General features: G+C 43.9%; 1 protein-coding gene across 1 annotated transcript in view; it reads right to left on the reverse strand.

The window, feature by feature from the left end:
- Positions 1-2,829: 2,829 nt before the first annotated feature.
- Positions 2,830-27,783, reverse strand: part of RPS6KC1 (ribosomal protein S6 kinase C1) — a 375,187-nt gene continuing 350,233 nt past the window's right edge. The window contains exons 21-22 of the transcript XR_014816532.1: positions 18,137-18,351; positions 2,830-3,555 (exon numbers count right to left, since the gene is read on the reverse strand). The gene's annotated coding sequence lies outside the window, so the exon portion shown is untranslated. The remainder of the gene's footprint in view (positions 3,556-18,136; positions 18,352-27,783) is intronic.

Genomic DNA, 27,783 nt, shown 5'->3' on the forward strand with positions numbered 1-27,783 from the left:
TGGTGAGGACGGATCATAAACAGTCTGCAAACAGGTGGATTCATTTGGTGAATCCTACTGAGTTTGTTCTAGAGCAGGACCCATTATCAACCTGCCACCTGCTCCATAAATCAGCCCCAGGGGTTAGGATGCAATTATTCAGTAACTGAACTTGGAGAAGTATTCCTCTAAGCTTATGCCACTCAGTACAGTAGCTGCCAGCCACATGTGGCTATAGAGCACTTGAGATATGGCCAGTCCAGGTGGAGAAGTGCCGTAAGTATAAGACACATGCTGAATTTCAAAGGCTTAATGTGGGGAAAAATGAATATAAAATGTCTAATAATTTTCATATTGATCACATTTTGGATTTTAGTGTCTGTGTCTTCTTTACACGTGGTTCCTGGAAAACGTTAAATTGCCTATGAGGCTCATATTATACGCATTGGGCAGCCACGCTTATTAGGACATCATCTTCCTTTGCGCATTTATCTCTTGATATATACGGAGCATTTATTCTGAGCTGTGTGTAAACCAGACATGTGCTCCTCCTCCAGGAGCTTGCCGATTGGTCCATGCCTGCCTCCGAGTTCCCACAGCCTACATCCTCCTCTTAGGAGATGTGATGTATCAGAGCAGCAAATACGTTGGAACAAGGCCCAAAGCTTTGTGGAATCAGCGGCAGACCACAAATAAGTGGAAAATAAAAAAAAAAATAACAGTAATAATAATATCAGTAATGAATAAGTACTTGCCCTGGACCAGATCCTATGCTTGGCAACTTGCATACATTATTTTCCTTAATCCTTGTAACTCTTCTGTGAGAGAATGTGACGGTCAGTTTTATGGTCAATCGGACTAGGCTGTCAAACTCAGTTACTTAAACAAGCCCTAACCTAGGTATTGCTGTGAAGGTATTTTGTAGACGTAGTTAATACCTACCACCAGTTGACGTTAAGTGAAGAGTACCCTTGAGGAGGTGGGTGGGCCTCCCCCAATCAGGTGAAGGTCTTAAGAGTAAACACTGAGGTTTCCCAAAGAAGAAATTCTGCCCCAAATCTGCAAGGTCAACTCCTGCCTACTGTTTTCAGCCAGCTGACCTGCCCCAGAGACTTGGGACTTTCCAGCTCCCACAACTGTCTCAGCCAATTCCTTGAAATAAATTGTCAGCCAGCTTAATTATTTTAGTTATTTATTTATTTATTTTTGCTTTTTAGGGCCACACCTGCAGCATATGAAAGTTCCCAGGCTAGGGGTCGAATCAGAGCTGTAGCCGCCAGCCTACGCCACAGCCATAGCAACATGGGGTACAAGCCACGTCTGTGACCTACACCACAGCTCACGGCAACACCGGATCCTTAACCCAGTGAGCGAGGCCAGGGATCAAACCCGCATCCTCATGGATCCTAGTCGGGCTCGTTAACCACTGAGCCACGAAGGGAACTTCCAATTTAATTATTTTAAATTCCTTAAATTGTGTCAGCCAATGCTTTAAAATACGTCTCCATCTCCTATTGGTTCTATTTCTTTGTAGAACCCTGACTGATAGAGTTTTTTTATTATTATTATTTTATAGTTGAGATTAGTGATGTAGCAAACATCTCACAGCCAATATGTGGCAGAGGTAGGCGGTGGAACCAATGTGTCTGATCTGAATCCAGCTCTGTTTTTACTTGCTATGTGCATGTATTCCCAGCAAGAAAGCAGTGACCAAGAGGGGCTGTAGCAAAGCCAGAAACACTAACAACTGCCCACGGAAGCTGCCCCAGGCTGCAGTGGGACACAGTACCGGCTGTGGCCCTGGCTGGGCACTCCAGGTGCACAGGAGGGGGTCTTGCTCAAGGGTTAGAAGACACGGTGTTATTCAGAGACTCAGCCTCACTGCCCAGAACCGAAACTGGTCAGAGAAGAAAAACCATTGTAGGTGTCGGTGAGAAGCAGCCCTGGAAAGCCTGGTCACTGCACTCTTGCGGCAGCGGCATCAGGGCCAAACCGATCTGGAAGGAGGGTTGGGACAACTCACGGGGCCCTGGAAGCTGGGAGGCCACACAGAAGGCAGAAGATGATGGATGACACATCCCGGCACCTCCATCTTGAACGAGAGGAACCAAGTCCCTGCAGATCATCCGATGAGCCTGCGCCACAGACTAAGAGGTTTAGCAGCACTTGGGGGTGGGGGGTGAAGGAGAAAAAGAGAGCTTTATTGCTTTGCCAGGCAAAGGGGGCCACAGCAGCCTAATGCCTTAAAGACCATGCCCCCTTTGGGAGAGATTAGGAGGTGGTTTTATAGTTTGGGGAGTGGAAAATTGGGCCGTAGGTAAGGAGCAGGGTAGAGCCAAGCTTGCAATGATTCTCAGGGCTGCTGTTTAGCAGTCCCAGGACTAGTTCTGGTGGTCCTCCTTCTTCATCAAGCAGTTCTTCCATGTGTTGGGGACTTTCGTTCTGCAGAAAGGCTCAAAGATATTGTTACGTATCTTCCCTGAGGAGGAACCAGGATCCCACCCCAATCTATCAGCATTTTGATCCTTGACTTTCCTCTGGATTTGCATGTTCTAGAGAAATATTTGGTCCAGCCTTACAAATTTCTGTCTCCCCAGTTGTCTATTAAGGGCAGGAGTCCTTCAGACTTGGCACAGTGCTTGGCATGTAGCAGGAACTCAATAAATGTATGACAAACGATGGATCAGGGAGTGAATGGGTGAATGAAGAGGCTAGACTGATGACAAATATTATACACCAAAGATGTGAGTATAAAAGAAAATCACCCCCGGGGCGGGGGCGGAGGAGAGTTTTGGATTAGCAGGTGCAAACTAGTATCATAGGATGAATAAACCACAAGGTCCCACTGTACAGTCCAGGGAACTATATTCAATATCCTGTGACAAACCAGGATGGAAAAGAACATGAAAAAGCATATCTACTTTACTGAGTCGCTTTGCTATACAGCAGAGATTACTACAACATTGTAAATCAACTATACTTCAATAAAAATATTTTAGAAAGAGAGAGAGAAAGAGAGAAAGAAAGAAAGAACGAAAGAGAGAGAGAAAGAAAGAAAGAACGAAAGAAAGAGAGAGAGAAAGAAAGAACGAAAGAAAGAGAGAGAGAAAGAAAAAGAGAAGGAAGGAAGGAAGGAAGAAAGAAAGAAACTATCACCCCATGTATTATCCAGGGGGGGAATCCTTATACTTGCATTTAAATGACTCCAAGAGAAAAACAAAATAGGGAGAAAAGAGAAATTGGGGGTAAGAGCAAAGGCCTGCCTGGATGCACAGATGCAAGGAAACGGCTTGCAGATTCCCTTGGCAGCACGGAGACCGTGAGGGGAGGCATGAGGCTTGGTGGCGGCTCAAAGTCACTCAGGCCCTTGACGGCCAGGCTCCCAAGTTTGGACTGATGCTCATTTCCACAGCAGGGGCCTCTCCAGAAGGCTCCAAGAGGCAGCACGGTCTGGGAGATAAAGCTCGGGCTTGGAAGCAGAAGACCTGGACCACGTCAGTGCCCCCACCGCTGACTCACCCTCTGTCCGCCAAGGGTGGAGAGGCCCAGCTTCCCCTCTGCACGGGGCTTCTCAGCCTGGAAAATGGAGATAACACCTCCCATTAGGAAAGGCTGGGGAGGGCTTTGTGCACCGTGAATGCAAAGGGCTACCGGGCTCTCGGAGCCAGAAACAGGCTCCTTAGCTGTCAGCCTGCAGCAAAATCTGCCTTCTGTCGCTTTCCAGCATCCCTTCCCACGAAAGCGTGGGCCACGGTCACTAGGGTATGGCTTCCCCACAGCCTCACAGTCCTGTTTTGTGGTGTTTTGTTTTCCCAGTTAAGCACAGGCTAGTCTGGTCCCATCTCTGGAGCGTCTGTCCCTTGAGCCTGGCAGCCAGCTTGAGCCTGCTGGGCACTAGCCAGCACCCTAGCCCACCACCCTTCCCTCCTGCAGAGGGTCCCTGAATTTCATTAGAGTTCCTCGCTGGACAGCCCTCCTCCGCCTGGAAATGATAAATAAGGCAAGAAGGTCACTTCCACAGAAAAACATATACCAAAACTGGGTGGAGTTTGGAATGACCAATTCAGGAGGATCCATGAGGATCTGGGTCCTTGCAGCCTTGATGAGTGTGTCTGCGATGGGTGTGCATTTCTCCTGACTATGCTCATGCCATGAACCCCAAGGGCAGCGACCACACCCACCTCGCTCCCGAGATCAGTTTCGGCCTAGAGTCCCCATCTTCAGTCTCTGACTGCCCCCATCCAACCCCATAGCAATGTGGTCCCACTGGGAGAGCAAGCCTGGCAGCAACGGGTTACAGACAGAGAAAAAGGAGTCCTTGTCATCACATAGCTTTTAACTGAGTGATCTCTTCTTCTCCAGGCCTCGGTTTCTACATCCGTAGAATGGGGAGACCCTCAACCTGGATCCAGGACCAACACACAGAACAGAGTCACTTTGAACATGGCACTTCATTCACTCATCATTCACCTACTCATTCATTCAACAAATAACTTTGAGTGTCTACTGTGTACCAGGCACTATTTTAGGCACCTAGGAAGCACCCGCTAATGAAGCCAAGGTTTTGGATATCATTGTCATAAATGCCGGTGATATTCACACTGGGGAAAAATTTCAAAACACTGTATGCCACCTTGACATGTTAGCTGACCCCAGCCGGAAGAAGACTGGGAGATGCCACGCTTTTGCTATCCTATCAGGAGTCTCGCGGGCAACAAGGAATACGTTCCAAGGAGGTATGACTCCTGCTCCCGTGATGTCATTTTCACAGGCACGTTTAAGACATCTTCAAGGTCACGTCTTTTTTCTTTTTATGGCTACACCTGTGGCAGATGGAAGTTCCCAGGCTAGGAGCTGAATCGAAGCTGCCCCTGCCGGCCTACACCACAGCCACAGCGACACCAGATCCAAGCTGCACCTGTGACCTACACCTCAGCTTGTGGCAATGCTGATCCCTAACCTACTGAGCGAGGCCAGGGATCAAACCTGCATCCTCAGGGACACGATGTCGGGTTCTTAACCTGCTGAGCCACAGTGGGAACTCCTTCAAGGTCACTTCTAACCCTGCTTATTTTCTTCTGACAGGGTAAATATTTTTTTGGACTTAATTCCAATTTTCCTCATTTCAAAGAGTGCCAAGAAAGAAATAGCAAGGTATGACGTCAGCGGCAAGGCCATGGAGAAACACGTGAATCCCCAGTGGGGGCCACTTGGAGTGGAAGGGGGCAGTTCCCAGGAAAACAGTGTCACAGGGCAGAAACACCGCTGTAGAAGCCCACCACCCAAGGCCAAAGCTAGTATGTCCACTTGCTGCTGCCAAGAACTGTGCAGAACGAGTTTCCCATGCATCTTCCACTTACTGTGCCTTTTAATCCTCACCACAAAAATACAGCTGAGTAGCTGCTCCCATTTCACAGCTGAGGAAAACTGAGGCTTAAAGTGGTTGAGTAATTCGGCCCAAGATACATAACTGAGCAGCGGTGGTAGGGTTAGGGTCCCACTGAAGGTTTCTACCTCCAAAACCCACTCTCTTGACCCCTCAGCTATACTGTATTATTTTCAAAGCTCCCAGCTCTTGAGAAGCTGAGAGTTCAGTGATTTCTTCCTTCATTCAAAAAAATAGGAGTTCCCGTCGTGGTGCAGTGGTTAATGAATCCGACTAGGAACCATGAGGTTGCGGGTTCGGTCCCTGCCCTTGCTCAGTGGGTTAAGGATCTGGCATTGCCGTGAGCTGTGGTGTAGGTTGCAGACGCAGCTCGGATCCTGTGTTGCTGTGGCTCTGGCGTAGACTGGTGGCTACGGCTCCGATTAGGCCCCTAGCCTGGGAATCTCCATATGCCGCGGAAGCAGCCCAAGAAACAGCAAAAAAAAAAAAAAAATATATATATATCTATTGAGCAACTGCCTACTAAGGGCATGGCTCTGGGCTCTGGGCTCTGGGGGTAGAATGATGACTAGGAGAAAGTCCTCACCCTCCAGTGGGTGATGTGCTGTTATGGGGGCAGAGGATACAGACAAGAAATAAATGAACACACAGCAGCATTGAGGAGGCGCTCCTGGGATGGGGAGGGGGGAAGAGTGCTGCAATTGCCTGGATTTCTTTTCCAAACCTGACAAATTCCCTTTCTCCAAGAGACTCTGATACGCCCTCCTCTAAAGAGAATGCCCACTTCCCCAACACACATTCGGAATCACATCTTTGCTTACTGCAACGCGTCCCATCCCGTAGAGGAAAGGGAAGTCAGCCTTTAAAAGGTACTGTAAGGAAATGCATGGTAATGAAAAACATCAAGTTCAGGGTGGTGCCTCCTAGAAGAGGGGGAGAGAGATGAGATGGGGGACTCCAACGAGATCTGCCGTGTTGATTGTTGTACGCTGGGTATTAAGTGCAGGGAAGTTTCTTGAATTGTCCTCTATGATGGCTGGTGTGTTCAGAATATTTGTTTAAAGGGGTCTATGCTGAGTGCAGCACTGAACTTCCTCTCGCCGACTCCTTCCCAACCCTCTCTGTTCCTCAGAATTACCTGGCGACCCGTGTAAGGTACAGATGGCTAAGCCCCATCTCTAGAGATTAGCTTCACTGCGAACAGGTGCAGCCCAAGTAGGGGTAGTTTTTTAAAGCTCCTCAGATATTCTTACATGCAGCCAGGTATTCTGGCGCTCCTAGGCCAACCTCTGAAAGCCTCCGTTTCCCTCTGTACAAACAGAGGTGCTCATTTTCTATACCCCAGACAAGAGTTTTGAGGCTTCACTCGGATTACATGTGGGAAGCCCTCTGCACAGGGACCGACCTAGAGTAAGATCTAGGTATCACCGTTATCTGCAAAGACACTCCATCTGCTGCAAACCCTAAGGGAGCCTGTCTTATAAGTCCTAACAGGGGCAACTCAAAACTCACCTTTTCCGTGAAGTTTTCCCCATCTCCGCCTCTTGATTGGACTTGGTTTGTGCAAAACATAAGTATTATGTTCCCGTTGTGCCTCAGTGGGTTAAGGATCTGGCCTTGCTGTGAGCTCTGGCGTAGGTTGCAGATGCCACTCAGACCCTGTGTTGCTGTGGCTATGGTGTAGGCCTGCAGCTGCAACTCCAATTCAACTCCTAGCCTGGGAACTTCCATATGCTGTGCATGCAGCCCTAAAAAGCAAAAAAAAAAAAAAAAAAAAAAAAAAAAATACACGTAACATTATGGGATAACACAGACTCGCCACCATCTGCCTGGTATTTCTGTCATTTGCCTCGCCCACCTCCCAGCCCTCCTGTCACTTCCAGCAGTAGATATCAGAGATGTGCCACCAGCTTCTCCCCTAAAGAAAGACTAGGCAGGGGTCAAGACTTCACCGCAATCATTTCTCAGTGTCTCATCCTGCCTCATGCTCACTACACGCTTGATGGAAATGTTGTATATGGTAATTCACCAGGGAGCTCCTTTACCCCTCAGCTACCTATCTTCTCTGGCTTCTGTATAAACACGCAGCATCCACATCTCTTCTCCTCTAGAGAAACTGCTACCATTGGGACAGAGTAAAACCTTCACATGTGCAATTGGGTTCGCACCAATTCTATATAGACTTATGGTGTTTTTTTCCCTTAGATCATTGGAATGGGCACAAAACTAGCTTTGTCATATTGAGTGTTATTTAATAATAGTATTTGTAAGGTAATTACTGGATTCTATTAAGATTTTACAGCTCAAACATAGCCCCTCCCAAGAACTTTTGAAGCCTAGTAAGAATTGGGTTCCAAGCAAATAAACAGAACGCTCTTAAACTGTAGAAGAAGAGAAACCTCCTGGCATCCACGTCCGCATTCCCTATTTTCTTAGTTCTCTTTATGAGTCTCATTATAGCTTTTTTTTTGTTGCAGTTTGTCTTCACTTCTCTGCACCTAGCACTGTGCTTGACACATGGGAGGCTCAGTGACTCTTGTCATGATTGTTTGGGGAGCGTTTCTGCCCGCTGAGATGGGGATTCTTGAGCTGGTAGAGACTGGAGGAAGGAGGATGGGAAGTGACAACTTCATAAAGGAACCCAAGAGTTTCCCATCTCCCATGCAGTGAGACATCTGATTATGCACATAATCAAACACATGCCCACGGAAAGCAATTTTCTCGTGAACAACAATTGAAGGTATGTCCTTGTAACTAAAGCAACACAGAACTGTGGCTACGTGCCATGGGCAGGACAACTGAAGGCATGTCCTTGTAACTAAAGCAACACAGAACTGTGGCTATGTGCCATGGGCAGGACATGCGCATCTCTTTAGCAGAGTTTGTGTAGTAAAAGCCCCTTTCAATGCCCCGTTAATCAATAGCTTGTATCCTTTAACTGGCTTATTCTCCACCCACCCCCCACCTCATTGCCCCAAGCAATGATCTAGAACATTTGACAGTCCCACCGTGTTGGGAAAACAAAAGTTGAAATTCAGGTTACTACTTAAGAAATTAATATCCTAGAGAAAAAAGACCTTGCACAAAATAGGCCTAACATTCTGTGCAGCTTTTGCTCTTGAAGTATGTGCTGGATCCTAAGCTGCCCTGAATGAGAGGCTGGGAAACCAAGTAAAAATAGCTGCTGAGTGGCTACAAATGTTTTCTTTATTATTATTATTAGCAATTGTATTGAGTGCAAAGACTAAAATTAGAACAATGGTCCACCAAGGAGGAACAGCTTTGATTACACACCAAGCCTTTAGTTGAGACATCAAAAAGAGAAACCAGTCCACAGAGAGTCCATATATAATCTGAAACTGTCTTGCTCTCAATGGCTGATTTAATCAAAGTAATCTGCCCTTAGTCTAATTGCCGGCTAAACAAATAAATCTTCTCCAAAGGTAAATAACATCAAGAATCCTTAGAATTCTTCAAATACAATGGACAGCATTTAATAAAAATTATGAAGCTTGCCAGGAGATAGGACCAAATGATTGAAAATCCAGAAAAAAATAGATAATAGGAACACTCACAGATGACTCATTTATTTGAATTATCATACATGGAACTTAAAATGAATGTGATTAATGTATTCACGACAATATATGGCAAGATGGAAATCTCACCAGTGAATTTTCTTTTTTTGGCTGTGCCCGTGATATGCAGAAGTTCCTGAGCCTGGGATGGAACCCAAGGCACAGCAGTGACAGCTGAATCCTTAACCACTAGGTCACCAGGGAACTCCCCAGTGAATTATTTTTAAAAGAATCGAATACAACTTCTAACAAAAAAAAACTGCAATTATAGATGTCATGGAGTACACAGATGATTTAACAACATATTAGTACTTTAGAAGAGGAGATTATTCAACTGGAAGATAGATTAGCAAAAAATATAGAGACAGGAACACAGAGGGAAAAAAATGAAACAAATTTTTAAATAACCCATGGGTCAAAGAAGAAATCAAAGCGAAAACCAAAAAATACTTGGAAAGGAAAGGTAATAAAATACAATATTACAAAAGCTTGTAAAGGGCAACAAAAGCCTAGTTCAGAGGGAAACAGTTTAAACGCTCATACTAGAAAATAATGAAGACTAAAAATCAATTATCTAAAGCATCTTGCTCAAGAAACTGGAAAAATAACATCAGATTAGACACAAAGAAAATAAAAGGATGAAAATTTAGACAAATGGACAAATTAATTAAAAAACAGAATTTAGCAAAATTGGCACAAGGACAAATTTAAAACTTTGAAAGTTTATATCTATTTAACAATTGAATTCATATTTGAAACTTATGAAGAAAATTCCAGGCCCAGATAGTTTTATCAGTTAATCTTTCCAAATATTTAAGAAAGATCACACATCTTATACTGACATTTCCAAGTTCATTGTATAAAATCAACATAATCTTGGGAGAAAAGCCAGAAAATCTTATCATAAAAAATTCAAGCTGAAAGCCCTAAAAAACATAAATTTAAAAGTCTTGTTGAAAAGTCTTACTCAGAAAAAACATAGGCAAATAGAATCCAGTAATATACAAAAAGGAAAGACATCATACAAACATCATTTTTTTTTTTTTTTTTTGTCTTTTTAGCTATTTCTTGGGCCACTCCCGCAGCATATGGAGGTTCCCAGGCTAGGGGTTGAATCGGAGCTGCAGTTACCAGCCTATGCCAGAGCCACAGCAACGCTGGATCCAAGCCATGTCTGCAACCTACACCACAGCTCATGGCAACGCCGGATCGTTAACCCACTGAGCTAGGGCAGGGACCGAACCCGCAACCTCATGGTTCCTAGTCGGATTCGTTAACCACTGCGCCACGACGGGAACTCCACAAACAACATATTTTAATCTAAGAATGCAATGAATGATTTAGAATTTGAACATCAATCAATGTAATTAATCATATTTTAAAAAGATAAAAATAAAAACATGCAATCGTCTCAATAGATGCAGAAAAACTGCTCCATAATATCTAACACCTGTTCAAGATTTCAAATATCAGCGTTCCCGCCATGGCTCAGTGGTTATTGAACCCTACTGGTATCCATGAGGACTCGGTTCTAACCCTTGCCTCATTCAGTCGTTTAAGGATCTGGTGTTGCCCTGAGCTGTAGGTGTGGGTTGCTCCGATGCATGTTGCTGTGGCTGTGGTGTTGGCCGGCAGCTGCAGATCTGAATGGACCCCCAACCTGGGAACCTCCATATGCCGCGGGTGAGGCCCTAAAAAGAGAAAAGACAGAAAAATAAATAAATAAAAAAAGATTTAAAATATCATACTAGCAATTTTTAAAAATTAATCAAGTAAGAATTAAAAACTGGGAGTTCCCTGGTGGTTTAGCGGTTAAGGATTCAGTGTCGCCACTGCTGTGGCTTGGGTTTGATCCCTGGCCCAGGGATTTCCATATGCTGTGGGTATGGCCACAAGAAAAAAAGAGAAGAAGAAGAAGGAGGAGGAAACTAAAACCTAAATAAGAGTTATGATTTTTTTTAAAAATTAAAAATGGAACTTTTTCATTTTTTTGATTTCTTTAAATCAAGCAAAAGTAAAAATGATATCTACCCCCAAAAAATGTTATCATACATCATACTTAATGGTGAAATATTTAAAGTTTTTATTCTCAATATGTCTATTATCACCATCACTATTTAACAATAGACTTTTAGAGGTCCTAGTTAGTATAAGTCAGGAAAGAAAAATATAAAATATAAAAATTTGCAAATAAGATATTAAATCATCATTGTTCATAGATACATAACTGGCTACATACAATTCCAAAAATAATCTGCAGAAAAAAATTCAAATAAATGAGTTCATCAAGGTCATTTATAAAAGATCAATATACAAAATGTATTGCATTTATATATTAGAAAATGGAATTTTAAAATGATACTGCCTATAAAAACAATTAAAATGTCAAATACCTAAGAACAAATCTAACGGAAATTATCTACGACCTATACACAGAAAACTGTGCATATGAAGCATTACTACTGAGAGAAGTTAGAACAAAAATAAAAGAATAAACTGTGCATATGAAGCATTACTACTGAGAGAAGTTAGAACAAAAATAAAAGAATAAACTGTGCATATGAAGCATTACTACTGAGAGAAGTTAGAACAAAAATAAAAGAATAAACTGTGCATTATGAAGCATTACTACTGGGAGAAGTTAGAAAAAAAATAAAAGAATAAACTGGATTCATAGATGGGAAGACTGCAAGTTCTGAAGGAGTCAATTCTCCCTCAATTGATAGATTCAATGCAATTCCAATCAATGTCTCAGCATGGTGTTTTTTTCTGGAAATTAATAGCCATTTTTAAAAATTCAATGGAAATGCCAGGGACAAGAGTAAACAACACACCGGATATACATATTGGAGAAACAACGTTATCTTGACCCTTAATTCACACCATACACAACAACAAGCCCCGATTTGGTATAAAATTAAAATATTATATACTTCTATAATAGTTGTCCAGTTAAACATTCTATAATGAAGGAAATGCTTTCTATCTGCACCATCCAATGTTGTATCTTTTAAGCACATGTGACTTTCGAACACTTGAAATGTGTCTATTAGAAGGATTGAAAACTGAATTTTTAAAATCTTATTCACTTCAAATAATGCAAATTTAAATTGTTACAAAGACTGTTGCTTTCACCTTAGATGAACTAGAAAACCACCTTTACATTTCCACCTGAAAAATTTGAACAAAAGGCCAAAAAATATAAAGCAATGTTTTTCAAGATACTGAACATCCAGCAACAAAGAAGAGAGACTCCTGAGAAATGGGAAACAAACCAGGTGAGTCCTGTGATTGCCTCAACATAGTGCCTTGAGAGCACGTCCACAGTGCAGGGAGAGGAAACCCAGACAGAGCCCGGAGGACTTCCAGGGTTGAGCAAATAAAGTTGAAAGTCCAAAGAAGCCAAGGCTGCTAGAGTCGGCAGAAAAGGGTACCAGGGAAAAGATAGCCCCGTACAGAGAGAAGTCTGCAGATCTGCAGAAGATTCCATTGAGTATTGAGCAGAGAATGGATCAACACCTGTATGAAGCAATACCCAAGGCCAGGGGCACAAACCACAAGAGAGGATCAGAAAGTGTAGCATCGACATCAAGCACTCAACAAGGATCAGTTGGAGCACTGGCAGGGTCGCGCCTCATTGCAATCCAACATTAACCTAAACGCAGCATTGTTCTGATCTGCCTAATAAAACATAAAAACAGGACCCATAATATCACTGCTTTCAAACCTTTTAACTGCGTCCCAGAACAAAGCCCAAGAATGTTTATAGGAATATAAAACTATCTAGCACCCAGTGAGGTAAAATTTACAATGCCTCATATAAAACCAAAAACTCACCAGGCACGCAAAGAAAGGGGAAAAAACCAACCAATTAGAATTAACAGACAAGGATATTAAAACAGTTACCATAACTATATTTTATACAAACAAAAAGTTAAGTAGAGGCATGAAAAATATATTTAAAAAGACATATACTACATTTCAAAAAAAGCACAGTAGATGAAATTAATAACAAAACAGCCATTCTAGAAGAAAAGGTATTATAATAAAAACTATCTAAAATGAAACACAGAGAAAATACCTTTTTAAATAAAGCAAAAGTCAGCTGTGGGACAACGCCAGGCAACCTAATTATATGAGTAATTGGAATTGCTGAAGGACAGAGGAGGAAAAAGAAAAAAAAAAATACCTGAAGAAATAATGGTTGAAACTTCTCCAAATTTGCTGAAAACTGTAAAAACCACCAATTCAAAATGTTCTATGAATCCCACAAGAAAGGAAATGTAAGGTGCTTGAAAGAATTGCTAACCCAGAATTCTACATCCAGTAAAAAATATCTTTAAAAGTTAAGGTGAAATGGAGTTCCCACTGCGGTTCAGCAGGTTAAGAACCCACCATAGTCTCCATGAGGATGTGACAGAGTTGATCCCTGGCCTCGCTCAGTGGGCTAAGGATCCATGTAGCCCCTGAATGTAGGTCTCAGATGCGGCTCCGATCCAGCATTGCTGTGGCTGTGGTGTAGACTGGCAGCTGCAGCTCCAATTCCACCCCAGCCCAGGAACTTCAATATGCTGCAGGTGTAGCCATAAAAAGAGAAAAATAATAATAAAATCAAATAAAAATTAAGGTGAAATAGAGACAAATTTTGCATACAGAAGCTCACAGAGTTCATCGCCAGAAGATCCATATCACAAGAAATGTAAGAGGAAGTCCTTCAGGCAGAGACAAAGGATAACAGTTGGAAATAAGGATGTGTATAGAAGAGCTATAGAAATGGTAGCCAAATGAGTACATATGTGAGACTTCTTTCTTATTATTTATATGTTGTTAAATAAAAAAACTAAAAAACTGTGAAACTTCCAGAAGAAAACAAAGGAGAAAATCTTTGTGGTTTTCAGTTAGGCAAAGATTTCTTAGATACAACAATAAAAGCATACCTATAATAGAACAAATTGATAAATTGGACTTTGTCATAGCTACACCTTCAGCTTTTAAAAAAGCCAAACAAACACTGGTTAAAAGAATGGAAAGACAAGACACAGACTGAGAGAAAATATTTGCGTATTACGTATTTGATAAAGGACTTAAGCCCAGAATATGTTTTTTAAACTCTCAAAACTCAATAGTGGGAAAACAAACAACAGCTTTAAAACAAGCGAAAAGATTTGAACAGACACTCCACCAAAGGAGACCTAAAGATGGCAAATAAACACATGAGAAGATACACAATATCATTAGTCATGTGGGAAATTCAAATTCAAACCATGAACTACCACGACACAAAAATCAAAATGGCCATAGGCAAAAAGACAGACAATCCCAAGTGTTGGTGAGTATGTGGAGCCACTAAAAGCCTCATCAACAGTGGATGAAAATGTAAAATGTTATAACCCCTTTGGAAAGCAGATTTTCAGCCTCTTGAAAGGTTAAACATACACTTATCACATGATCTAGGCAATCAACTTACTCGAGAGAAACTAAAATAAATGGACATCACAGAAGAAGCAGAATAGTCACCACCACCGCCGCCGCCCCTCTGAAAGTGTCCACACCTGCATCCTGGGAATCAGAGATTATGTTGCCACACACAGCAAAAGGCACTTTTCAGATATAACCAAGGTTACCGACTTGGAGATGAGGAAATTAGCTTGGATCATCTAAGTGAGCTCAGTCTCAGCACATTAATCCTTAGAAGCAGAGAATCTTTTCTAATTGTGGCCAGAGAGAGATGTGACAACAGAAGAAAGGTCAGAGAGGTGCAATATTGCTGGCTTTGAAGATGCAGAAAGGGGCCGCCCTCGGGTAACTGGAAGAGGCCAGGAAATGGGTTCTCCTCTGAAGTCTCTGGAAAGGAACTCAGCCCTGCTGACACACTGATCTTAGACCATCGTCAACCTGCTGTTCTACAGAACTGAAGGCAATAAATCTATGTTGTTTTTATGCCACTGGGTTTATGATAACGTGTTATGGCAGCAATATAAAAACTAATGTGTGTTTCATAGCAGCTTTATAATAGCCCCCAAACTGAAAACAACCCAAATTTTCATCAACAGATAAATAAATAAATAACTTGTAGAATATCCACACAATGGAATATTATTCAGTAATAAAAAGGAATCAAATATGGATGCACTCAACGACATGATACATCTCTAAAATAATTATGCTGAAAGAAGCAGCACCAAAATAAGAGAGCATACCCTGTATAATTCTCTGCATATAAAGTCCTAGAAAATACAAATGAATCTCTAGTTACAGAAAACAGATCAGTGGTTGCCTGAAGACAGGGGTAAGGTAGGGAGGGAGAGATTGGAAAAGGGCACAAGGAAACTTTTGAGGTGTGGGTATGTTTATTACTTGATTGTGGTAATGGTTTCACAGGTGTACATAAGTCAGAACGTATCCAGTTGTATGCTTTAAAATGTGGAGTTTATTGTCTATTGATTACACCTCAGTGCAGCTAGTAAAAGCTAAGAACCTACGTCAGGCTAGTGGTTACTATGCTGGGTGGTGAAGGTCTAGAATATAAAATAAGAGAATCTATGAATGATGTTGGACTACATAAAGATTTCTTAAACTAAAAGCAATAATCATAAAGGAAATAGTTGATAAACCGAACTTCATTAAAACTGAGAATTAAAGCTAATCAAAATACAGCATTAAGAGGGTGAACTGGCAAGTCATAGAATAGAAAATGTATGTAAATATTGATAAACTGTGTGTGTCAGATTTGTATTCAGAATACTTAAAAAACAAATCAAAAAAGAAAAACAGAGAACCCAATTTTTTCACACAGATAATAGACTTGTATTGGGCCTTCTCAAAAGAGAATATCAAATGACCAGAAAACACAGGAAAAGGTGATCACTAATCAGCAAGGAAATGAAAATTAAAACTTCAATGAGAGGGGAGTTCCCTTTGCGGTGCAGCAGAAACAAATCCGACCAGGAACCATGAGGTTGTGGATTCGATCCCTGGCCTCGATCAGTGGGTTAAAGATCCGGCATTGCCATGAGCTGTGGTGTAGCTCGCAGACACAGCTTGGATCCTGCGTTGCTGTGGCTCTGGCGTAGGCCGGCAGCTGTAGCTCCAATTGGACCCCTAGCCTGGGAAGCTCCAAATGCTGCGGGTGCGGCCCTAAAAAGCAAAACAAAACAAAACAAAACAAGACAAAAAACAAACTTCAATGAGATACAGTTCACACCCAGCAGAATGGTTAAACATCTCAAGAACTGTTTTAAAACATTAAACTAAATGTTAGTGAGGATATAGAGCAATTGGAATTCTCATGTACCACTGGTAGGAGTGATCATTGCAATGAAGTTTCAAACACTTTGAAAATGCTTACTAAATCACAACACGTATAGTCCAGTCCCTGTAAACCAGTAATCCCATCTTTGGTATCTATCCAGCTTAATGCACACAATGTGTTCAGAACACTATTATTCATAAAAGTTAAAAACATGAAACAATGTAAACATCTATTGATAAAACAGATACGCAAGGACAATATGGACACACACACACACCACACACTAGAAGACAACAGAGTAATGAAAATGAACAGAATAGTGCCATACTCTCAAACACGAAGGAATCTCACAAATACAAGTTTCAGTGGGTAAAAGAAACAAGATGCCAAAGAGTAAACAGCAAATAGGGAACAGAGGTAGGAGTCAGAATAGTAGTTACTTTTGGAGGAGAGTAGACACTGGCCAGAGGGGATAAGAGGGAATGATCTGAGCCGCTGATACGATTCTGCCTTTTTATTTTTCTTTCTTTATTTTTTTTTTTTTTGGCATATAGAGGTTCCTGGGCCAGGAATCGAACCCATGCCACAGCAGCGACTCAAGCCACTGCATTGACAATACCAGATCCCTAACCCGCTGCTCCACAAGGGAACTCCAGGTTCTGCCTCTTGATGTGTGTGGTGGTTACAGAGGGGCGTTCACTTTGTAAAAAGTTATCTTCGAGTAAAACTATGAATTATGCACTTTTCTGTGTATATACGCTTCCTGAATAAAAAAGTTGACTAAAAAATTCTCATATAAAAAAATCAAAAAAGCTAAAAGAAGAAATCGGTGACCTAGATAAAGTCCTGCCTTCAAGTTAGAGGTGGCAAGTAGTCAATGGAGAGCATCCTTCCTGACTCGCCAGCACCAGCCTGCTCTCCCCTACCTGTCACTTCTCCAGACCAGACAATAAGTAGCCTCACCAGGAGAAAGAAATAATTACAACCGCACCATTTTTGACTTGCGATTCTCCTGGTGTCACCCCTAGTTTAACTGAACCATTCTCCTCCCGCTTCCCGGCTCCCCCCACCCCCACCCCATTCCTGCGTCCATCTCCCTCAGCTGATACAACGGAGAAGAGCAGATTCAGGTAGAGTGTAGAGGCAATTATAAAAGAGACACTTGTAAAGGCATCACTGCCATTTGTGCCACTTGAAATATCATCCCTTATGAGTTTTCCCACTGAATTAGTGCCATTTAATGTGTGCATATGGCCAAGGGGAAAATATAAAATTGATCAACGAGAACAGGAAAATTACTCCAGAGAATCTTTGTGGCTTTGTGAATTGTTGCTTGACATTGTGGTTTTACCAGATATAATGGCATGATTTACAATTTACAACAGGGCTTGGGGGATGCAGATACAAACCTTTTTACTTAAAATACCAGGAGCAGATGGGGAGAAAAAATACAGACTGGACCTGGTCCAGATGCTGAGGGTGTTACACATATTCTGACTCCTACGTGGAGGCATAAATAACACCAGTTCCTCATCGTCCTTAGACATGCAAGGGATCCTCACAAAGGGAATCTGAACAGGTAGGAAATAATTTCTGTTTGCAAATTATTCTGGAGTATATGTGTTACAGTCTGTGGTTCTGCTCGCTTTTTCCAACGGCAATAGCTGGTATTCTAGTTATTCACAATATCACACACAAAATCATGAAATCGCATCATGAAGACAAAATTCCAGAGGAGCTGAGAAGCTCAGAACCATCCCGCTTTTCAATTCTGTCCCAATACGCACGGCTAGGCAGCCACACATGCCATGCTGGAAATGGGCACTTTCACCTCTCAGGCTGATGAGCAAAACTCGTGATAGACTCCAAAGATACCCAGACCTGGATCCTTGAATCAGAGCTTCCACCAGGTAGCTGTGTGACATTTGACAAGACTCTTACCTGATCCAGGTCTTGATTTTCTCATCAAAAAAACCTAGTGGAAGATGATCAGATGATTGCCAAGGCCAACCCGACTCTTGAAGTATCCTGTGGTCCGTTTAAGCAGAGCTCTCTCCACTAAGACTTCTATCTTTCTCAAAACCACTATTTTCATTCTGAAAGTTTCAATAGTCTAGTTTCTGTTGAACTCCAATCTCAGTAGCAGATGGCCATGGCTATAAAAGCAATAAAGAAATGAAGTAAGCAACGGAGATGTTAACTAAGAGATGAAAGCAAGATTTGCCAGAGATAAACTGCAACATAATCTACTTAAAATCAATAGAAAGTTGGCCGCATCTCCAATTATCTGGGTATTAGTATAATGCGCCATCTCTGAGGCAAGATCTAGAGGAAATGAAATAAAATGCAATAGGAGGATAACAGTTAGAGCCAGGGAAGAACTTCCTGAGGGGTGTTCAAACTAGAACTTATTATAGCATCGCATTTGGGTCTCGGTTTGCAGTGGTTTGCAGTACCAGTCCTTGAGTTCTAGGTTTTCCTGGGTCTAAGTTGGTGGGGAAGCGGTGATGATAATCAAATTCTCAAAAGAACTGCATTTACTTCAAAAAACATATGATGTAGCTCAATAAAAGGCAGAGAGGGAAAGGGCGATGTTGAAAACAAGTGACAGGATGTTTCCACCCCACAAGGTTTGGAATTGCTGAAGATGGAAACGCCTTCCCCCAGAGGAGTCCCTTGGGAATAGATTCCCCACTGACCACTGGAGAAGAGTGACTATACTTGGAGGCAAATGAAAAAGAAGGTGATTGCTACAGGCCAGACCCAAACAGATGGGTCTCATTTAGGACTAAAAAGCAAGCACGTCCCAGGCAGCGTATTTCATGAGTTCCTGACACTGTCATGTGTGGTTGGTGAGGAGGTAGCCTGTGGGCAGCTCCCAAGCATTTAAAGCAGAAAACCTGTTCGCTGCTCTCCTGCACTCACTCTCTCAGCATTTTCAGAGGAGGGGCCCTGAGGGGACAGCTCCGAATGTGACAGAAGTGATGGTGGAACTTTCGCGGTGAAGTTCAGGCACTCAACCCTGAGCACAGAAGGCCATGAGAGCATCTTTCCTTCTGTACCTGGATGTGGATTAATGGATTCAAACTGCTTAGCAGCCCAGGGAAGAGTAAAAAGCTGTAACAGAGGCTCACAAATTACGTGAAACATGCCAAAGAGAAGTTGACATTATAGCAGATCCCAAGGTAAACTCATTTTCGCAGATTTCGTAGCTGATATCAAAACATCCAGAAAAATGTGCTCTCAGCACTGAGCAGCTTTCTTGAATGCACTCATTCCTGTGTAATATAGACAAATTACTTAACCTCTCTGGTTCTTGTCTCCATCAGAACATTTCCTATCAAGTATTTAGATAGTGTACAAAAACTCATATAATACCAAAAGCTTTAAGAGAAATAAAAATCTGCAGGAGTGGGAGCAAAGGAAAACTATGGTTATAAATAGGAAAATCAAAAGGTTTGAGTGACATTCACATAAAAATAAGACCTATAATCTTATTAAATCAGTGGAGATAGGCTAAAGTTTGGCCTTTAAGCTTCCTGGCAGCCAAAGCAAAGAGAAGAAGATGATCAATTATAAAGTTATATTTGTATACAATAATACAATCACTTGTAATACGGTGCAGGGGAAACCTTAAACAGATACCTAGAAGGAATTTTTAGAAAATCTTTATAAGTTAAGACTCTACATGATGCAGCGACAGCATCTCCCACAAAATTCCTAAACCTCAGGAGATACATGTGGCTCTTAAGGTCCTCAAGTTCCCTACAGGTAGAATAGCAAAGCTGTCACAGATCAACCAAACTCTTTCAATAGAGTATTGTGAAGTTAAAAGCAACTGGCTGCTGGAAGCCCGAGCACTAGGAAATGGAAGTAATTTGGTCGACGTGGGCTTGCGAATGAATGTGTCATGCTCCAGGATGGAAAATCGTGCTCAGCCTGATGGGGCGTTTAGCAAAGACCAGATGAATCCTGAGACTCTGCCTCTCACTTGCGCATAAGTAAGGATTACATTATGCAGGGACTACACACAATATAAATATGACCTATGGGGTCTCTCACTACAACACGCACATAATAGGGATTTTGGAAAAGGGTTTTCTGGGTGATAGAATGAATGTGTAAATTTCCACTCTCAGTCTAATACTTTAGTATTAGCTATCAGCTAGGGTTTAAACATCATATCATAATTATACTTCTTGGGCTACCAAAAAAAAAATCCACAAAAGCAAGATTCCTCACTGCCAGCCGTAAAAGACTCCATTTTAATATGCTACCTCCTACTCAAACGGCGGCAGCTATGGGCTAAATTAACACCCTGTTATAGTGAATATTGATGTCGGCTTAGGCACAGTTTACGGATTTGAAATAGACATGATCATTGGACATTACTAACTGGTCCGTGTGTGTCCAGGTCTCAAAAATTTTAGCTGGAACTTGTTCAAGTAAAATTGACATAGAAGGATATATAAATAAGAGTGGAGCTCTCTGACTGAGGAGGGGCTAGGGAACCCCAACAACTCACGAGCTGGCACCAAAATCAGCCCCACCTGCCCTCCCCACTTTCCCCACGTGGACGTGAGCAGAGCCGACCTGCTCCCCCAGGTTCTGGAGGAGGAGCAGAGCAAGCAAGGTCACAGGATCCCCAGACCTGGGAAAGCCGGCCAGCCGGGAACTCAACAAAAGGGCACTTGCAAAGTGAGCCAGAAGAAACTGAGACAAGCCAGGGCACACACAGACCGGAGGACAGGTACCCCTCGCTGGGGTCCTCGTCCTTGGGCCAGCTCTGGCAAAGGCGCAAATGGTGCCTCTTCACCCGAGTGGGAAGAAGGAGGAACCCAACCCCAGAAGAAAGACGGGAACAGCAAGAGAAGTCGAGCGCCTGGCTTGATCTCAGGGGGATCTCCCTTCCCTTTGGAGGACACCTGCCAAGCCAGGGACATCTTCCTTCAACCCAGAGCATCTCTGGCAGAGGCCCGCAGGCAGCCTCCTCCTCCTCGGGTTCCCGCCGGTCCCCTATCCTTCAGTGTCCGCGGCGGCCACCACCACGACAGCAGCGACAACGATCCTGCACGGACCCCCGAAACTCCAACTAATTAAAGACAAATAATGAAACCCATTCGGGGCCGGGGGTGGTTGGCAAAGCCCCCCTGCATTGTGTGACCACCTTGGCACCGAAATGGTTAGAAACCGCGTCCGTCCACGGCGCCTCCTCTCATTGCGGTGGAGAGCTCTTGAGAACGTTATTAGCTGGGTGTGCGCCTTGCCGTTTTTCCACACGAGGCAGATGGGTAATTACGAAGCTAATAGTCTGATTGAGAGAAATCAGATGCAGTGGTTTGCCCAATTAGATGATACATTAGCTTCCTTCTTTGTAAGCAGCTAATGTGTGAAGCAAAGTGGTATTTTCGAGGGTCAGAATCCTTAAACAAGTGCCGAGTTGCAGATTATTGTATCTCTCTTTTTTTTTCTAATGGAGGAAAAGTGCTAAGTCTTCATTACTAAAAGCATAGAAAATGCAAATCAGCTTCTGAAACAAAAGAGAGAAGGGACAGGCGAGAATATTTGGTGTCCGATGTGTCAACCTACAACATCAATTACATTGAAATGCAATGCATGGCAGCCTAATCAAGGATAGTATAATTGTAATAATTGCGTGCTTTTGTTGGAGAGCTGCTGCTGTTGTTATTTGTCAACCATTTGTTCCTCTCTATTGTTAAGGGGGGGAAAGATTTTTTTTTTTAATGTAACTGAGAGATTGTGTAGGTAATGGGTGAGCGGGCGGCCGGCGGCAGAATGTGTGTGGGGGTCTCGCTTTCCTGCTACATGGCGGCTCCTCCGTGTGGCCCAAGCGAGTAGCTGGGACAGGGACATGGCCTTGGGGCAGGAAGGGACAAAGTGGAGAGCCATGCCAGGGAGGGCTTCAGTTTTTGTCTGTGTCCCAGTTGTCCCGGGGCAGAGGCTAGCCAAATGCAGGGCTGGAAGAGGCTGGGAGGAAAGCAGTGGTGATGGAAAAAGAAAAAAAAAAAAAAAAAAAAAAAAACAGCCTAACGCCACGTCCTCCTCCCCTTCAGCAAACAGAAAAACATGGAAAAGAGGGAGAGGAGAGAGAAGGGCTCCCCTGACTTCGCCACCTCCTTCTGCATCTTGAAGTGTGCGGGATTTGTTTTGTTTCTGTAAATGACCGTTGCCTGCAAAACGCCCAGGGATCTTGGGGAACATAAGAAAACGAAAGATGCGGTCGCTGGTATACCGGCCAGGAGAGCCGGTGCAGATGAGAGGAAGCACGGGGACCAAGGCTCCACCCCAACTCCCTCTGTCACCATCACCGGCCTGGCGGGACCAGCCTCTCTGCGGGCTCATTGTCTCCAGAGCAGTACAGGGCCTAGAATCTTCCTGAGCTTCACCCGCTGCCTGGAGAGACACCAAGCTCAGAAGCCTCTCAAGTCTGCTGCAGGTAGAAACAGCCCTCAAAACGCTTCTGAGTCATAAAACACATTTCTTCTCCCCCCTCCCCAGCCATGTCCACTTTTTTTTTTTTCCCCATGTGTACAGACGTTTCCTAAAACATTCTCACAGGGAAAGGAGAAGAGAAAACATCAGCTCCATTGCCAACTCCAGAAAGAAAAAGAAAAGAAAACACAGCACAACAACACAACACAGGGGTGTTCGCGGAAAGCTGAGTTGGAACTGGAAAATTCTTCTTCGGAGCAGCGCTCAGCATTCAGATCAGATAAGAGGTTTATTTTCTCACTTCAATTGGTCTTGCCAATAGGTTGAAACGGAGGCACAATGGAAATGGGCTAAAACATTTAACAGAGCTGTTAAATCTCATTCTCCACAGCTAAAAAAGAACAATCCCGCCCGTCTTTACCGAGGGGAAGCTTCACGGGCTGGAGGAGGTTTTGCATGTATCCCTGACAATCCTGTACATACTCCAAAACTCACACTAATTAAAAGCAAATAATCAAATACATTCAATTTGAAAAGTTGGCAAACTCGCGTGTATTATTGCGTTAGCACCTTGGCATGGAAACGCTCACATCGCGCTAATCTCGTTGTGCAGAAGAGCTCTTGAGTTCCCATTCACCCAGCCTGTGCCCCCTCCTCCCCTCCGCCTCCCCTTTGGGCCAGCCTAACCCGCTCCCCACCCCCAGCCCCCCGCTGCTCCCCCCCCCAACTCTCCGCTTTCATTTGGATGTGGGGATGAGGCAGGGGTCTGATGGCGAAGATATGTCCTTCCCTTCACTGGCTTCTTGCTTATCTGCCTAGGAAGGTCGGCAAGATGCTGCAGGTTTTAAATAAAGTTTGCAGCAGTGAGCCTTGGCCAAACCATTCACACTCCCCTTCCTCACCAGCCCCCCCACCAACATGGCCCTCCCTCCCGGGAACTCTCCTTGTCAAATCAGTGGCCAGACCTGGGCGATGAGCTGACAAAATGAGAAGAAACCCTCAGATCCAAAGCTGCTGCCTCTGGGATTTGAGTTTCTTGGGGGCTCGTTGAAGGATGAGAAGAGGGAGTTGCCCTGAGACATGCAAAACTCCTGCCATCAAGAATGGGGTGAGATGCGCTTAGACCGGCCAGAATTTTTCTGGCAGATCTGCCACCTCGGGCACATTTCTCTTTCATCCTGGGCCACTGCCAATCACAGCCTCCCAGCATCCAGGCCTAGGAGGGAGAGAGGCGGCTTGTCCTCAGCTCCGAACAAAAGAAAAACAAATAAAGTCACATTCAGCCACATGACATCCATGTCAGATGGAAGAGGAGCAGGTCACACAGGCTGCGCATGTAGCTGGTTCTGGGAGGCAAAGAACAGATGTGGGAAGTGAGCTTCTAGGAGGAGGGGCTTGAAGGAGCCATGGGGAATCCTTGCCAGTGAGACTCCTGATTTGTCTGTGAGTGAGGAGGCCTAGAGGGCTGTTGCCTCAAGTCCAAAACTCCAGATCACTTTCCAATGTGTCCCTGAGCACAGTAATTAATCAAGAGCATCAACCTATTGGTACTTTCATTAGTTCAGAAAGAATTCTCTGAGCAAAGCATTAGGCAGGTGTCTTGGTTGAACCCTTGCTGGTGTAACATGGAGCCAGGACAAATGCCATGCTGGAGAGTTCTTGCAAAAGCTGACCACTCCCTTCTCCTTCCTTCTAATCTGGTCCATGGGCTTCATCTGATGCTCCTGCTGTTAAAATGACCCTCTTTTTCCTTGCCAGGATTCTGTTCCTTACTTCACTTACTACTCAGTTCCTCACTCCATCACTCATTCCGTAATATAGTCATTCAACAAACACTAAGTAATAAAATTCTAAAGGCACTACAGGCAACCTTGGGAATACAAAGGTGAATATGATTAGATCCAGTCATTCCAATTCTGGGTATTTACCCAAAAGAATTTAAAGCAGTAGCTTAAATAGTTGAGTGTATACCAACCTTCAGACCAGCATTATTCACAGTAGCCTAAAGGTGGAAACAACCCAAATGTCCATCAGTTGGTGAATGGATAGATAAAATGTGGTATGCACATACAATGGAATATTATTCAGCCTTAAAAAAGAAAGGAAACTCTGACATGTGTTACATGGATGAACCTTGGAGACATTATGCTAAGGGAAATAAGCCAGTCACAAAAGGACAAATACTGCGTGTTTCCACTTATATGAGGTTCCTAGAGTAGTTAAATTCATAGAAACAAAGGCTAGGGAGAGTTAGTGTTTAATGGGCACAGAGTTTCTGTTTGGGAAGGTGAAAAAATTTTGGAGGTGGATAGTGGTGATGGCAGCATAATGAATGTACTTAATGCCACTGAACTGTGCACTTTGAAGTGGTCAAAATGGGAGTTCCCCAGCAGTTAGGAATCTGGCATTGTCACTGCTGTGGCTCAGATCACTGGTGTGGCTTGGATTTGATCCCTGGCTCGGGAACTTCCACATGCTGCGAGCACAGCCAAAAAAATCCAAATATGAAAAAATAAAACCTATATGATTTCCTTCCTTCTGCTGACTTTAGGTTTTGTTTGTTCTTCTTTTTCTAATTCATTTAGGTGGTGGGTTAAGTTGTCAATTTGAAAGTTTTCTTCTTTTTTGAGGAAGGCCTGTATCGCTAAAATGGAAAAAATTAAAATCATTACAAAGAAAAACTAAAATAAAATTGTTAAACTGGTCAGTCTTAGGTATATGTCACTGCAATAAAAATCAAATACAAAAATAAGTGAATAAAGTTAATCACAGTCCTCAAATACCCGGAGTCTAGCAAGGGAAGAAGACAGGTTACAAGTCGTTTAGGTCATCAGACTGCACATTTGACCAATAAGGAAATTTCACCACCAATTTCAAAGGAGGAAGCAGGGTTAAGAAACTGATGGGTTTCCCCAGCCCTGTCTCTGCTAAGTTGGAACACCAGGGTTCGAACACAGACCTACCCGAATTTCTAGGCCATGTTTTTATCATGACACCAGCAGTTTGTGACAGTTTACAGTTTCATTCAAATTTAAGGGACAGCTTATTGGGGAAAAAATATGGGCCTGGGGAAGAGAGGGTCTCCTAGGGTTTCATTTTTGTCCCCTGCAAAAAAAAAAAAAAAAAAAAAAAAAAAAGGTATGTTGGAGTCCTAACCTCTAATACCTCAGAACGTGACCTTATTTGGAAAAAGGGTCTTTACAGAGGTAATCACGTTAAAATGAGAGGATGAGGACGGGCCCTAATCCAATATGACAGGTGTCCTTATAAAAAGGGGACATTTGGACACAGACCGACACACACACAGAGAAGCCGTACGAGGATTGGAGCTGTTCTCCCACAAGCCAAGGAACTAGCAGAAGCTAAGAGCAAGCCCTGGAGCAGATCCTTCCCTAGGGCCTTCTGAAGGGGCACAGCCCTGCCGACCCCTTGATCTTGGACTTCTAGTCTCCAGACCCGAGAGACAATACACTTCCGTTGTGTTCAGTCCGTGGCGCTTCGTTACCCTGGTCCTCCACGCTGAACCAGGAGCCAAGCAAGGAAATTTGAGAAGAAGCCTCCCTGGAGGTTTTAGAGAACATTCGCACAAGGGCTGCTGGACCTTCCAGGGCCCCTTCCAGGGCTGCCCTGGAAGGTCCAGCAGCCCTCAGGAGAAGGGGGACCGGGAACCGAGAGCTGGGGTCCCTCTTTTCCTCCCTCCTGCCATCGCTGCTCTTGCTCACCCCTTCAGGGCAGCTCTCTTTTAAGAACTTGATTATGAGGTTTTGCTTTTATTTTTACTTTCATGACATTTGCAAGCATTGTTGGAGCCCTGTCTGTACTCCTGACAGCAGGTTCACAGTGTGGGATTGCTCCCCTGATAAACCACAGGTGCAGGAGCACCGGCGCTCCATGTACCAAGGCCTCTTATTGGGTCCTGTGCCCCTCACAGGGGCATAGGCTGCACCGTTTTCCCCTGCTTTTTCCTTTTGGGGACCTAGAACTCTAGCCGGAAAGCCAGATACTCTTAGAGAAAAACAAAACTACTCTGGGGCTACGGTTCACACAGAGCAGGGGCAGAGCTGCTGGCCTAAGCTGGTCTGGAAGCCAAGGGACCCAGGAAGCCACATCTCCTCTCCCAATCCCCACCCAGCAGTGAGATTAAGCGGAGGGCTTTGCAAAGGAACTCCAGGAAAATACTGATAAATTGAAGAGCAATCGACAAGGCACTCAGGCTCCCTCGCTGAGTCCACCTAGCCCCCGAAATTTGTGTCAAATCTTTTCTTTTGTCCCCCCTCGACTAAGCCCATTGGCAATGGAAACGTTTTTGTGCATTAAAGAAAATCAATGAAAACATCTCGAAAACAATTTCAAGCTCCTCTTCCTCCCTCAGGGTGGCAAAGTCAGCCCCTGCAGGGCTGCGCAGGGGCACCGAGGAGAGCGGAACCCATGTGGGTGGCAGAGTTCCACCAGAACAGTCAGACACCCTGACAGCCTGCCTCTCACCTCCCTAGCCTGACCCGGGACGCCGTTCCATAAAGCCAGCCAGCCTGGGAAAATGCTCACTCTCTCTTCCTGCAGACTTTGTCTCGGCCTCTGTGTGGCATCTTTGGGATGCAACAGGCTGTTAGCCCTAAGACAAGGATCGGGAAGAGGAGGCGGACAGAAACGGCCTGCGATCTGGGGTCAGGAGGTCTGGGGGGCAGCATCCGCTCTGCCACCAGCTAGCTGTGGAAGTTGGCATCACTTAACCTCTCCGAGTCCTTGATTCCTCCTCTTTAAAATCATGATGGCCACACTTATCTTGCCTGATTATTGTCAGGAGGCAACGAGATAACAATACACAGGACCGGCACATACTGTGATGGGTAAGGAAGAAGCCGAGGTCAAAGCCAGTGGCCCACTGACCCCTGGCTGACAGCAGGCCCACCCAGGCAGACAAAATCCGACAGCGTGACCCCTGCGAAAGAACACTGTCCGGTTAGCTGAGGGGGAGTCTGCAGAATCTGCAGGAAGGGTGCCACCTTTGGAGGGGAAGGACAGCAAGGACAGTGCAGTGTCCGCCTCCAGGAGACAAATGAAGAGAGTTATTTTTTTTTTTTTTCACAACGCAAATAGGCACCCTGGTGCCGTCAGGCCAGGAAGAAGCAGTGGAG

This window comes from Sus scrofa, chromosome 9 (genome assembly GCF_054392235.1).
Source record: "Sus scrofa isolate SSC_HxYL_T2T_F1_AM1 chromosome 9, Sscrofa_HxYL_maternal_Yorkshire_Landrace_v2.0, whole genome shotgun sequence".
In the NCBI taxonomy this organism is placed as follows: domain Eukaryota; kingdom Metazoa; phylum Chordata; class Mammalia; order Artiodactyla; family Suidae; genus Sus; species Sus scrofa.